Source organism: Schistocerca nitens, chromosome 7, assembly GCF_023898315.1.
Source record: "Schistocerca nitens isolate TAMUIC-IGC-003100 chromosome 7, iqSchNite1.1, whole genome shotgun sequence".
Classification (NCBI taxonomy): domain Eukaryota; kingdom Metazoa; phylum Arthropoda; class Insecta; order Orthoptera; family Acrididae; genus Schistocerca; species Schistocerca nitens.
The window spans coordinates 467,588,910-467,603,597 of NC_064620.1; positions in this window are offsets into that span (position 1 = coordinate 467,588,910).

Sequence of the window (14,688 nt, forward strand, 5' to 3'; positions counted from 1 at the left end):
GGAAAGACGAAAGGATGTGGGTTTTAAGGGAGAGGGTAAGGAGTCATTCCAATCCCGGGAGCGGAAAGACTTACCTTAGGGGGAAAAAAGGACAGGTATACACTCGCACACACACACACATATCCATCCGCTCATACACAGACACAAGGAGACACTTAAGTGGAAAGGATAAGTGTCTTTATCCTCCCAAAGATCTAAAGCCCCTATTATACGATGTGCCTAAACTGTACACCTAAGCCCCAGCATCCCAAGCAAGCATATGTTAAACTACGGACTGGTTCACGTCGACCTATTATACCATCCACGAGCGATATATCTGGCGCGCATGTACAGTAGAAGGTAATAACGTGCGAAATGCAAATAAAACTGTCTGACCTCCTGTAAAGTTATTCGTTCTACCAGGTGAAACGCAAGGGGGACCGATTGATATATTGGTATGTCATTCGATCAAATTATTTCTGAGCGCTCATGGTTCCTATTTAATAAGATATTATTTTTTTATCATTATTTACTAAGTTACTGTTATTCTCTAATGTAGGTTAGTACTGTTCTGAATAACAGACAAAACAATTAGTTTAATATTATGAAACTTAGTTACACAGGTATATGTATATATAAATTTATGAATATAATACAGGGAAACATTCCACGTGGGAAAAATATATCTAAAAACAAAGATGATGTGACTTACCAAAAGAAAGTGCTGGCAGGTCGATAGACACACAAACAAACACAAACATACACACAAAATTCAAGCTTTCACAACCAACAGTTGCTTCGTCAGGAAAGAGGGAAGGAGAGGGAAAGACGAAAGGATGTGGGTTTTAAGGGAGAGGGTAAGGAGTCATTCCAACCCCAGGAGCGGAAAGACTCGCCTTAGGGGGAAAAAGGACGGGTATACACTCGCGCGCGCCCGCGCGCACACACACACACACACACACACACGCACACACACACACACACACACACACGCACACACACACACACACGCACACACACATATATATATATATATTCAAAGGCAAAGAGAGTGGGCAGAGATGTCAGTTGAGGCGGAAGCGCAGAGGCAAAGATGTTGTTGAATGACAGGTGAGGTATGAGTGGCGGCAACTTGAAATTACTCACCTGTCATTCAACAACATTTTTGCCTCTGCACTTCCGCCTCGACTGACATCTCTGCCCAAACTCTTTGCCTTTGAATATGTCTGCTTGTGTCTGTATATGTGAGGATGGATATGTGTGTGTGTGTGTGTGTGCACGAGTGTATACCTGTCCTTTTTTCCCCCTAAGGTAAGTCTTTCCGCTCCCGGGATTGGACTGACTCCTTACCCTCTCCCATAAACCCACATCCTTTCGTCTTTCCCTCTCCTTCCCTCTTTCCTGACGAAGCAACCGTTGGTTGCGAAAGCTTGAATTTTGTGTGTATATTTATGTTTGTTTGTGTGTCTATTGACCTGCCAGCGCTTTCTTTTGGTAAGTAACATCATCTTTGTTTTTAGATATATATATATATATATATATATATATATATATATATATATATATATATATATATAAATTTATATTTATACAGCAATTTGCACATGGAGGACCCACTTGTTTTTGGAGGTATTGCCCTGGCAGTGACAGTAAATCTTTGGATTGGGCAGAACGATGATAACGGAAAACAAGATGTTGTTTGGTTCGACCCTGGCTGAAAAGAAGGGATGAAGGCTGGGGAATATATTGACTGCTTATGAAAGAACTGAGGTCCAAAGATCCGCAAGATTTCTGGAACTTCGTAAGGATGGACGTGGCTTGTTTTGAGAAGCTACTGTTTGTGACAGAAGACGGAATTAGCAAGTGTGGCAGTCATGAGGGAGGTCACTTCCATGAAAGTAAGAATTAAGTCACATGTTTATACGTTTTGTGATCATACCAGCCTAGATCACGATAAAATACTGGTATGTGCCCTTTTATGTTCCAGTCTGATTGTACCATTATGTTTCCTGGTGACTGGGGAATCTTCTAAGAGTCTGGCTTTTAGCCACAGAATAGCACAGTCCGCCATTCCAAAAGTTGTTGTGGTGCATCACTGCAGTTTGCACACTTTAAAGGGCCAGTACTTTTGTTAGTGCACTTGTGTTAGCACATATGCATAAAACTCGTCTGTCGCACTGGATGAAACTGCACCCGGAGTTTCTTGCCTATCATTGCCAGTCTCTTTCCTGGCAGGCTGAAATAAAGCAAGACATGAGTCAAATCAAACATGAACATTCATAAGCCAAGGCATTAAGATACAAATCGAAAATCATTGTGCAATGATATAGGCATGCTACTCAGAAATAAAAAATTGCCGATGTACCTTATTATGATACAGCGGGTCAGGCATACAACTTTCCTCGCTGTATGCCTGAATAAAGATGCTTAACGCCTCTTTGCTACATTGCATTTCTAAAATATGAAACAGCCAATAGAAAAAAATACTTTCACAACCAGCTGGTATAAAAGAAAGTCTACTGCAAAAAGAAAAGAAGAAAAAAGAAATTCTCTGCATTTGTGAAAACCTAATTCCTGAAAAATGTGGAAAATCCCCAACACTAAAACTTGAAATTAGCCTCTAGCGAATAACACGCAGAAAGCACTGCGGAACCCCCTTCTCTGCATGCACGAGTTATCGCTTCCTAGTGTGCACGCACGGATAATGTGTCTGGTTATTTTCGTAATTACACCTATTCTACTGCTAGATGGGTGACATGCTAGACCAGTACCATTCACGGCAGATTGTTGTGTAATACCCCCTTAAAGGAATTTGTACATTGAATGGATTTGCCAAAAGGTTAAACCAGCCCAAGAAGTTATTGTGCTTAAGTAGAGTGAAATTATTTCACTATTAATTGTGGAAGGTGTCCACTTAGTATTAGGATAAGTTTCTCTCTTGATAAAATATATTGTTACACTCCTTCCTGGTTTTTCCAGTGTTTGAGTTCTCTTTTGTTATTTATAGCTGTGTAAATAGAAATAAGGTAAGTCACTAGTTATGTAAGATTTTGTTCATTGACAAAAGGATGTTGTGAAATAAGTAATAAGACAAATTTAATTGCCACAATGAAAATTTACTACTCGAATACATACACCTTCCAACCTCAAATTGCTAAATATGGTGGGGAGAAATAAATGATGCAGCATTACAGTGAGAGGCAATGTATAAGTGCAGTAAAAGTTTGCATAACAGGACAGTGACTTCGGCACATACATGAAGACAAAGTGAATCCAACATACTGCTTAACATGACAGACACTCGGCTAACATTAGTATCATACACTAGGTAGAATATACTTTGAAAGATTATGAATATAAATTGATTACTAAAATAAATACTGAGGTTTACACTATAACAGTAAAGCTAATATGAGAGAGAACTAATACAAGGAAATATTTTCATTGAAGGAAAGAAAAAGAACTAACTTCAGGAAGATATCTACACACCAGGTTACTATTTGCAATATATGCACAGAAATCTACATTAGGCTCTATACAAAATAAACTAAGCATAATAGATAGGTAATGCGTGTTTGCTATGAAAGAATGAATAATTGAAGAGATATGCTTGTGCTCTGAATAAGCTATGAGAGGGGATAATGACGCTGCCTCATCTAAGAAGATAGCTATTAGTTTTGTGTGAACTCATTGTATGAATATGGAAGGGATGGAAAAGGTAAATCAAAGTGATGCGCATGGTGTTAATATTTGCACTCTCACAAATAAAGATTGAATTCTGAGAGTCAGAAAATGATGAAGTAAAAACAATTACTTGCCGAATGAATATATGAGTGTGATAGTGTGAATGTTGTGTGTGAATATAAAGCAGTTATGGTACACAAAATGATGGGAAATGAAATAGAGGTCCTGTACTACCATAGAATGCAAGGGGGTGTGGGGGTGTTGGACTGCCCATGCATTGAAGAATGCAAGTAACAATATGAACTCTAAATACAAGTGTTAAAGACAGTTATACCTATCATGGCTTATCTGAATGTCTTTCCATGAATATTTCTTTTGACACAACTTTTGTAGTAACATATTTACATATTGTACACAGAAGCTGTACCCTGCAGTGAAAACTATGAATTAAGTACACTGAAGTACAATAATTACAGGTACTTTTAAGCAAATGACATTAATAAACTTGTATGACACAATGATGTTAGAATTTTATCTATAGTGCTGCTGACACCAAGTAAAAGATTTGGCAGACACCAAGTAAGGTTTGACGCAAAACTCAAACAAGTTTTCACAGATTCTGTGGCTCAATTATTGAGAGATATGTGAACGATGTCCAGCAGGAGATAACTGCTTCCATTCCTTGTCATAACTCCCTGTCAATTTGTAGACAACCTCCGGGTCGATTTCAGAGAGGTGTAGCTAAGTGTAGTTATGCTTAGTTGCATTGGACATGCAAGAGTGAAGTTCCCTATTCCTTTTGTTAGCAATTTGGAATTAAAAACGCTTGAGTTAAATGAGGTGATGGTAGTAGTTCATGCATATCATCAGATTGCATATGTTACTTCTGTGGTTACATGTAACATGTTTTGTAAATTATTCATGTAAATAAAGACTACAGCATGATTTTAAAAGTTAAAGGAGGCACTACCTCATCATAAAAGTTGTTAATGTAAATGATTTAATAATGATGAAAATTGATATGAAATAACTTGTCACGGGAATGTTGCCTTATGACTTTTGAAGACAAAAAACACCTCCTTAAATGTTATTCCATTGTATTTAAGTATTGTTATGCAGATATTGAAAATGTGACAAATTCATGTATAAATTTGTATATAAGCAAAATGTACTAGCCCTTGTGTGTCAGTTAATGTTAAAATGTTTGTCTAGCTATAAGGAGCAAATTATTGTTATGTTTCAATTTCATTGTGTAAGTCATGTAAAATTTTACGCACTTGTACAAAGACTTGTAAGGAAAACTCTGTATGAATAGGAACTTCAAGAAAAACTAGCGACATATCATGTGTAGTGTGTGTTGAATCACAAATATACTTTTGTTTGAAGTATGATCATACTTGCATGTGACTACAATGATGAAAATGTTCTAAGTGCCCTTTGTAGTGACATTGAACGTCAAATATAACTCAAAAGGGGTAATTAAAGCAAGTAATTTGTGGACTTAAGTCGAATATGGGTATGCAAGTGTATACCTGTCCTTTTTTTCCCCCTAAGGTAAGTTTTTCCGCTCCCGGTATTGGAATGACTCCTTACCCTCTCCCTTAAAACCCACATCCTTTCGTCTTTCCCTCTCCTTCCCTCTTTCCTAATGAAGCAACCGTTGGTTGCGAAAGCTAGAATTTTATGTGTATGTTTGTGTTCGTTTGTGTGTCTATCGACCTGCCAGCACTTTCGTTCGGTAAGTCACATCAGCTGTGTTCTTAGATATATAAATATACACTTACAGATAGTAAATGAATATATTTGCGAGTTAAAGAAACATGTAAATCGCATAAGTGGTTCTTGAGCTATAATTGCTTATCTGTATGTCTGTCTGTGAATTCAGTGTTTGTAGTCCACGATTCAGACAGGTCGTGTCTACGGCTTTTGCAACTTGAATCAGTTTACCTTGTTAGCCATCACTGCCTCACAGAGAAGCCAACAAACAATCCAACAGGCACTTTCGGAATTCACATTCAACAATATTACTCATTCACTATGTGTGATAGTGGATATGGATACGAACAAAACATCTATAGACAGTAACAATAATTGTAATGATGATGAAAAGCCAGATTGTTGGTCTATCGAACAATGTACAGATTATAAAGCTAAAAACCGAGGTTAATTATTAGAAAAAACCTGGATTACCAAATTTGTAGAAGTGTATCTACACTAGGTGCTGAAAAAACGAAAGGGTTAAAACTGAGTGAGCAGTGGGTTTTAGGAACTGTAAGCTCATATGGGACAAATAAAAACTAACGTCTCTTATGAAAAAACTATTTGATCACCGCACATCTCAAGCTCACGGTTTAGCAAACAAAATCCAGACTAATGCAGAAAAACATCACATTCAGAACTTAGTTGCTTCTATGGCAAAGGAACAAGAAGTTGTTACTGAGTGTGTATTTCGCACAGCGTATTAAGCAAGCAAAGTTATATAGACCGTTTTATGAGTTTGAGACAGAAATTGATCTCCAAATCAAAAATCGTTTGGATATGGGCCGAATACTACATTCATATGTTGCTTGCTCTAATATAGTGCTTCATATTTCTGACCGGATGACATAGATCTAATAAATAATTTATTAAAGAGTGACTCCAAATTTTCACTTCTTTTGGATGAAGCCACCTCTCTCTCAAACAAAATTGCATTGATTGTATACTTTAGAAACTTGTTAAAAGGAGTGGAAAACCCCATAACAATTTTTTTGAGCTAAATGACAACAGCATCTGCTTTCTTGAAAGAACTTTCAAAGCAGTTAGAATCACTAGGTCTAGGCTATGACTTTTTGAAAGACCTTTTAATCACTTTGAGTTGCGAAGGAGCTTCTGTCACGTTAGGAAAAAAGTCTGGCCTCGCAAAGCAGGTGATGGAAATGTTTCCAAACTTATTCATCTGGCATTGTTTGAATCGCTTAGAACTCGCCGTGCATGACACGATAGAAGAAATGGCGAGAATTAATCACTTTAAAATATTCATGGATAAAGTTAGAAATATCTTCAGCTGCTCTCTGAATAAACAGCAGGGAGCTGGCAGTTGTTGCTAAAGGTTTGGAGCTTGTGCTTGACCCTCGTCGGGTGGCCTACAGTTTATTGGTAGTATAAGCTGTATGGAAAGATTACAGTGCTCTGTACAATCATTTTTTTAGAAGCATCTGAGGACACGAAACGGGACTCAAAACAATGGTCTACTTACAACTAGGGCTTTGTAATACTTTGTCATCTACATCTTTTGTCTCCAACCTAGCTGTAATGTATGATGCCTTAGAAGTGTGTCCGCAGCTCGTGGTCGTGTGGTAGCATTCTCGCTTCCCGCGCCTGGGTTCGATTCCCGGCGGGGTCAGGGATTTTCTCTGCCTCGTGACGACTGCGTGTTGTGTGGTGTCCTTAGGTTAGTTAGGTTTAAGTAGTTCTAAGTTCTAGGGGACTGATGACCATAGATGTTAAGTCCCATAGTGCTCAGAGCCAGCCAGCCTTAGAAGTGTTGGCCAATATATCCCTACAGCTTCAAAGATCAAGTGTAAACCCTGTTCAAGCTCACAATGACGTTACACAATTATTAAAAGTGTTTGAAAGTCGGTTTTATGCAATGGGATAACATGCAAACGTAGCTAAAATTGCACTGGAAAATATGAACTTTCAATGTGTTGAACTTTCTGAAAGAACAATTATTTCTAAGATTACTGATAAACAGTTTTATCGCAGCTTGGCAAATAATTTGTATCCAGGCTGTTATCGACAGTGAATGCATCTGAAAGCTATGATGTTGTTATGAATAACATGAAGGTCATTCACACCAAATTCTGGCATAAAAACGTATCAATCACTTACAGAGAAAATGAGATTTCTCGAATGTGTGAAAGATTTAAGATTAATAGCCCCCTCCATGAACCATGGACCTTGCCATTGGTGGGGGAGGCTTGCGTGGCTCAACGATACAGACAGCCGTACTGTAGGTGCAACCACAAAGGAGGGTATCTGTTGAGAGGCCAGACAAACGTGTGGTTCCTGAAGAGGGGCAGCAGCCTGGATGATTGACTGATCTGGCCTGGTAACACTAACCAAAACGGCCTTGCTGTGCTGGTACTGCGAACGGCTGAAAGCAGGGGGAAACTACAGCCATACTTTTTCCTGAGGGTATGCAGCTTTACTGTATGGTTAAATAATGATGGCATCCTCTCGGGTAAGATATTCAGGAGGTATAATAGTCCCCCATTCTGATCTCCGGGTGGGAACTACTCAGGAAGATGTTATTAGGAGAATGACAACTGGTGTTCTACGGGTCGGAGTGTGGCATGTCAGATCCCTTAATCGGGCAGATAGGTTAGAAAATTTAAAAAGGGAAATGGATAGTTAAAGTTTGATACAGTGGGAATTAGTTAAGTTTGGTGGCAGGAGGAACAAGACTTCTTGTCAGGCGAATACAGGATTATAAATACAAAATCAAATAGGGGTAATGCAGGAGTAGGTTTAATAATGAATTAAAAAATAGGAATGCGGGTAAGTTACTATAAACAGCATAGTGAACGCATTATTGTGGCCAAGATAGATACGAAACCCACACCTACCACAGTGGTAGAACTTTATATGCCGACTAGCTCCGCAGATGATGAAGAGGTTGATGAAATCTATGATGAGATAAAAGAAATTATTCAGATACTGAAGGGAGACGAAAATTTAATAGTCACGGGTGACTGGAATTCAATAGTAGGAAAAGGAAGAAAAGGAAACATAGAAGGTGAATATGGAATGGGGATGAGGAATGAAAGAGGAAGCCGCCTGGTAGAATTTTGCACAGAGCATAACTTAATCATAGCTAACACTTGGTTCAAGAATCATAAAGAAGGTCGGATACATGGAAGAAGCCTTGAGATACTGAGATTATATAATGGTCAGACAGAGATTTAGGAACCAGGTTTTAAATTACAAGACATTTCCAGGGGCAAATGTGGACTCTGATCACAATCTAAAGAAACTGCAAAAAGATGGGAATGTGAGGAGATGGAACATGGATAAACTGAAAGAACCAGAGGTTATATAGAGCTTCAGGGAGAGCATTAGGGAATGATTGACAAGAATGGGGGAAAGAAATACAGTAGAAGAAGAATGGGTAGCTTTGAGGGATGAAATAGTGAAGACAGCAAAGGATCGAGTAGGTGAAAAGACGAGGGCTAATAGGAATCCTTGGGTAACAGTAGAGATACTGAACTTTATTGATGAATGGAGAAAATACAAAAATGCAGTAAATGGAGCAGGCGAAAAGGAATACAAACGAATCAAAAATGAGATTGACAGGAAGTGCAAAATGGCAAAGCAGGCATGGCTAGAATACAAATGTAAGGATGTAGAGGCTTATCTCACTAGAGGTAAGATAGATACTGCCTACAGGAAAATTAAAGAGACCTTTGGAGAATAGAGAACTACTTGTATGAATATCAAGAGCTCAGATGGAAATCCAGTTCTAAGCAAAGAAGGGAAAGTAGAAAGGTGGAAGGAGTATATAGAGGGTCTATACAAGGGCGATGTACTTGAGGGCAATATTATGGAAATGGAAGAGGATGTATATGAAGATGAAATGGGAGATATGACACTGCGTGAAGAGTTTGACAGAGCACTAAAGACCTAAGTCGAAACAAGACCTCGGGAGTAGACAACATTTCATTAGAACTACTGACAGCCTTGGGAGAGCCAGCCCTGACAAAACTCTACCATCTGGTGAGCAAAATTTGAGAGACAAGCGAAATACCCTCAGACTTCAAGAAGAATATAATAATTCCAATCCCAAAGGAAGCAGGTGTCGACGGATGCGAAAATTACGGAACTATCAGTTTAATAAGCCACGGCTGCAAAATACTAACATGAATTCTTTACATACGAATGGAAAAACTGGTAGAAGCTGACCTTGGGGAAGATCAGTTTGGATTCCGTAGAAATATTGGAACACGTGAGGCAATACTGACCCTACGACTTATCTTAGAAAATAAATTAAGGAAAGGCAAACCTACATTTCTAGCGTTTGTAGACTTAGAGAAAGCTTATGAAAATGTTGACTGGAATACTCTCTTTGAAATTCTGAAGGTGGCAGGGGTAAAAGATAGGGAGCGAAAGACTATTTACAATTTGTACAGAAACCAGATGGCAGTTATAAGAGTCAAGGGGCATGAAAGGGAAGCAGTGGTTGGGAAGGGAGTGAGACAGGGTTGTAGCCTCTCCCCGATGTTATTCAATCTGTATATTGAGAAAGCAGTAAAGGAAACAAAAGAAAAATTCGGAGTAGGTATTAAAATCTATGGAGAAGAAATAAAAACTTTGAGGTTCGCCGATGACATTGTAATTCTGTCAGAGACAGCAAAGGACTTTTAAGAGCAGTTGAACGGAATGGATAGTGTCTTGAAAGGAGGATATAAGATGAACATCAACAAAAGAAAAACGAGGATAATGGAATGTAGTCGAATTAAGTAGGGTGATGCTGAGGGAATTAGATTAGGAAATGAGACACTTAAAGTAGTAAAGGAGTTTTGCTATTTGGGGAGCAAAATAACTGATGATGGTCGAAGTAGAGAGGATATAAAATGTAGACTGGCAATGGCAAGGAAACCGTCTCTGAAGAAGAAAAATTTGTTAACATCGAGTATAGATTTAAATGACAAGAAGTCATTTCTGAAAGTGTTTGTATGGAGTGTAGCCATGTATGGAAGTGAAACATGGACGATAACTAGTTTGGACAAGAAGAGAATAGAAGCTTTCGAAATGCTGAAGATTAGATGGGTAGATCACATAAATAATGAGGAGGTATTGAATAGAATTGGAGAGAAGAGAAATTTGGGTCACAACTAGACTAGAAGAAGGGATCGGTTGGTAGGACATGTTCTGAGGCATCAAGGGATCACCAATTTAGTACTGGAGAGCAGGGTGGAGGGTAAAAATCGTAGAGGGAGACCAAGAGATGAATACACTAAGCAGATTCAGAAGGATGTAGGCTGCAGTACATACTGGGAGATGAAGAAGCTTGCACAGGATAGAGTAGCATGGAGAGCTGCATCAAACCAGTCTCAGGATTGAAGACCACAACAACAACACACTGTGTATATAAAAAATTGGTTTGTAAATTAAACCATTATTTAAACAATTTTACTTCAGTGGGCTGCACAAAGATGGTACACTGTTTCAAGCACCAGTTCAGAACTTTAAGAAGCCCGCATCGCAGTAGATTTTTGTCACGCTTTGCCGTTCAACAATTAAAACGCTAATGACCAATAAACTGAATCGGTCGGATTGAGTATGGACCTGTTAACTCATTTGTGATGAAATTACAAATGATTCCAAATCAGGTATATCACATTAATAATAAATCGCATTCAGTGCTAATTTTGAGATTACAATTTTGTAGTGTGAAATATGAATTTAATTACCCTTCATTCATAAAATAACAAGTCCTGTCAATCTGCAGTATATATCTTTGACCCAAGGTTATAAAACTTTGTTTAAATACTTCCTTTTAAATTTTATTACGCTTTCAACATAGCATATTAACTTAAATGCTTTGAAAGTTCTTCCAAGATACCAGATGCTGTTGTTATTTAGGTCAAAAACCGTCAAAAATTGTTATGGGTTTTTCCATTCCTTTTAACAAGGTTCTAAAGTATACAATTAAAGCAGTTTTGTTTGAGAGAGAAGTGGCTTCATCCAAAAAGAAGTGAAAATTTGGAATCACTCTTTATTAAATTATTTATTAGATCTGATGTCATCTGGTCAGTAATATGAAGCACTGTATCAGAGCAAGCAACATTTGAATGTAGTATTCGGCCCATATCCAAACGATTTTTAATTTGGAGATAAATTTCTGTCTCAAACTCATAAAACGGTCTATTTAACTTTGCTTGCTTAATACACTGTGCAAAATACACACTCAGTAACAACTTCTTGTTCCTTTACCATAGAAGCAACTAAGTTCTGAACGTAATGTTTTTCTTCGTTAGTCTGGATTTTGTTCGCTAAACCGTGAGCTTGAGATGTGCGGCGAAAATAGTTTTTTCCTAAGAGAGGTTAGTTTTTATTTGTCCCATATGAGCTTACAGTTCCTAAAACCCACTGCTCACTCAGTTTTAACCCTTTCGTTTTTTCAGCACCTAGTGTAGATACACTTCTACAAATTTGGTAATCCAGGTTTTTTCTAATAATTAACCTCGGTTTTTAGCTTTATAATCTGTACATTGTTCGATAGACCAACAATCTGGCTTTTCATCATCATTACAATTATTGTTACTGTCTATAGATGTTTTGTCCATATCCATATACTTACAGAAATTTTCATTTAGCGACGATGACGTAGGAGAAGGATCGTCTGCTTTGTTGTTTGCATCTTCTTGTCCATCCACAGTTGAAGTCGTGGATTCTACATCTAAACTGCAGTTTTCATTTCTCTCAATAACTTTTTGTCTTTTAGGTTTAAAGAAGTCACTAATTTTTGAGGAGGTATACATAACTATTAAACTCTCGTGTCCACTCACAGGCACAATGTGTAAATGAACACTACGAACAAACCGAAACAATGCTGTTGGTTCTGAGCACAACTACTGAACTACAAGCGACTGACGTACATATAGTGAATGAGTAATATTGTTGAATGTGAATTCCGAAAGTGCCTGTTGGATTGTTTGTTGGCTTCTCTGTGAGGCAAGGTGACTAACAAGGTAAACTGATACAAGTAGCAAAAGCCGTAGATACGACCTGTCTGAATCTTTGACTACAAACACTGAATTCACAACATACTTATATATACGCAATTATAACTCGAGAACAACTTACGCGATTTACATGTTTCTTTAACTCACAAATATATTCATTCACTATCTATTAGTATATATTTCGCTACTTAAGGTAACATAAGAAATAAGCTGTGGCTATAATTGTCAAGTCGCATGAAAGTGGGCTGCCGACGCACTCTCTTGTAGTACGCTGCTTAAACTATTAGAGCAAAATCATTTGATTTAGTAATGAATTGTAGACCTCAAAAAGGCGGCGAGAGCATATATGTCTGTCTTTCGCAGTTGAGTCACAATCACACGTTTTCTGCTTTGTAGGTACCGAAACAGGCAACTTCAGGAGACATAAATAATCATTATCGTTCAACCGTATTCTTTTATTTAGGTACATCTTTTTGAGCTCGCTGGCAGAAAATATTTTTATGTCATATAGCTGATGAAATTTAAACGACCGAACAGACTTTCAGAAATATAGCTAAGAACCTTCCCGACTAAACCAGCTTTCAAATAAAGAAAAAGGCTTTAAAATTAGGACTTTCATTTGAGAACCATGTTGGGGCAGACAGACTGACTTACGGATCAAGCATATACACCTCCGTTCTGCATTGGGAGTCCAAATTTACCCCCTTTGGGGAGCTCCCCGCTGCTGTATAGCGTCAACCATGTTCTAACAAGGGTGCGGGCACATAAATATTGGTCAAGAGTGCCGTGGCCACACACACACACACACACACACACACACACACACACACACACACACACACACACACACACACACACACACACACACACACAGTACCTCCTCGTCACATCACGTTTTCTACCCATTGTCACGTTCACTTGTGCTGGCGCAGTGGCAAATTATAGTTACGTTGTGATTTAATACAAGTTTACTATTTAAAATCTCCGGTGCTGAACTGGTAAAAAAGTTTGGGAGGTGCTGGATTGCGTTCTGGCCGAGATTAAGCCCTGGAACATCTCCTTTCATGAAGTGGAAGACCGTGATAAATAATGTTGTAAATCACAATCATACATAATGTTGTCTTGTGTTCTGACGTTTGCGTGTTATGGTGTATCCAGGAATCATTTTCAGAATGAAGCAATTTAGAAATGAAAGAAAATGCCTCCCTTTCCAGAAGATACACACGCAATACACCCACCCAGATTTACAGATGTGGAGGGACAGTAGCTGAACCGTGAAAATTTTGATATTGTCTTGGGGAAACAGACTATAGATGTATGTTCGCCATTCTTCTCATGCATGCCTCTTTTTTTTTTGGCATGGGGATGTTAGTATCACACCTTTGCCTCATACAGTCTTCAAATGACTATAAATGACATACTTTATCGTTAAACCAAAATAAGATGATAACAGCCCCCTCCCCCTACTGTATACTGGCTCTGCCCATGATTACTGGACGACAGTATACTGTACTGATGCATTTTACAAAAATACATAACATAAATAATCAAATGTCATGTAGAAATTCCACTTAAATTACTTTTTGGTCTGGCTAGAGATCAAATCCCATTGTTTGTGGTGACACGTATCTTATTTATCCCCTACACATATCAGCATTATATTATTATTAATTTACATTAAATTTACGAAACTTTAAATGTTCAGTTCCCAACAGATCATGACTCAGCAAAGGGCATGTTTGAATTAGTCTTCTGCTCCATTATTGAGGTGTAACCACCACCAATAGTTTACATGGCCACATCTCCACACGTTAAACAGTGTTCATTCTGTGCGAGACTCGCGGTACCTTTGGTACAACTTCAAAGAACAATTCACTGTCGAGTCTAACTTTGTAGACAACAAATTGCACGTCGTTATAGTGCCCAATGGGTGGCTCTACAGGACAAGTGCATGTTGATTTGTCTTTGGTTAAAAAGTTTGATGCTGCAACAGAGAAGCTGTACAGTTCCGACCATGGTTATACAGACCACATCGTCGTCCACATATTTGTGTCCAAAAGGCCATCCCTGTCATTGGCACCACATCGATAACTACCCATATTCGACTTAAGTCCACAAATTACTTGCTTTAATTACCCCTTTTGAGTTATGTTTGACGTTCACTGTCACTACAAAGGGCACTTAGAACATTTTCATCATTGTAGTCACATGCAAGTATGATCATACGTCAAACAAAAGTATATTTGTGATTCAACACACACTACACATGATATGTCGCTAGTTTTTCTTGAAGTTC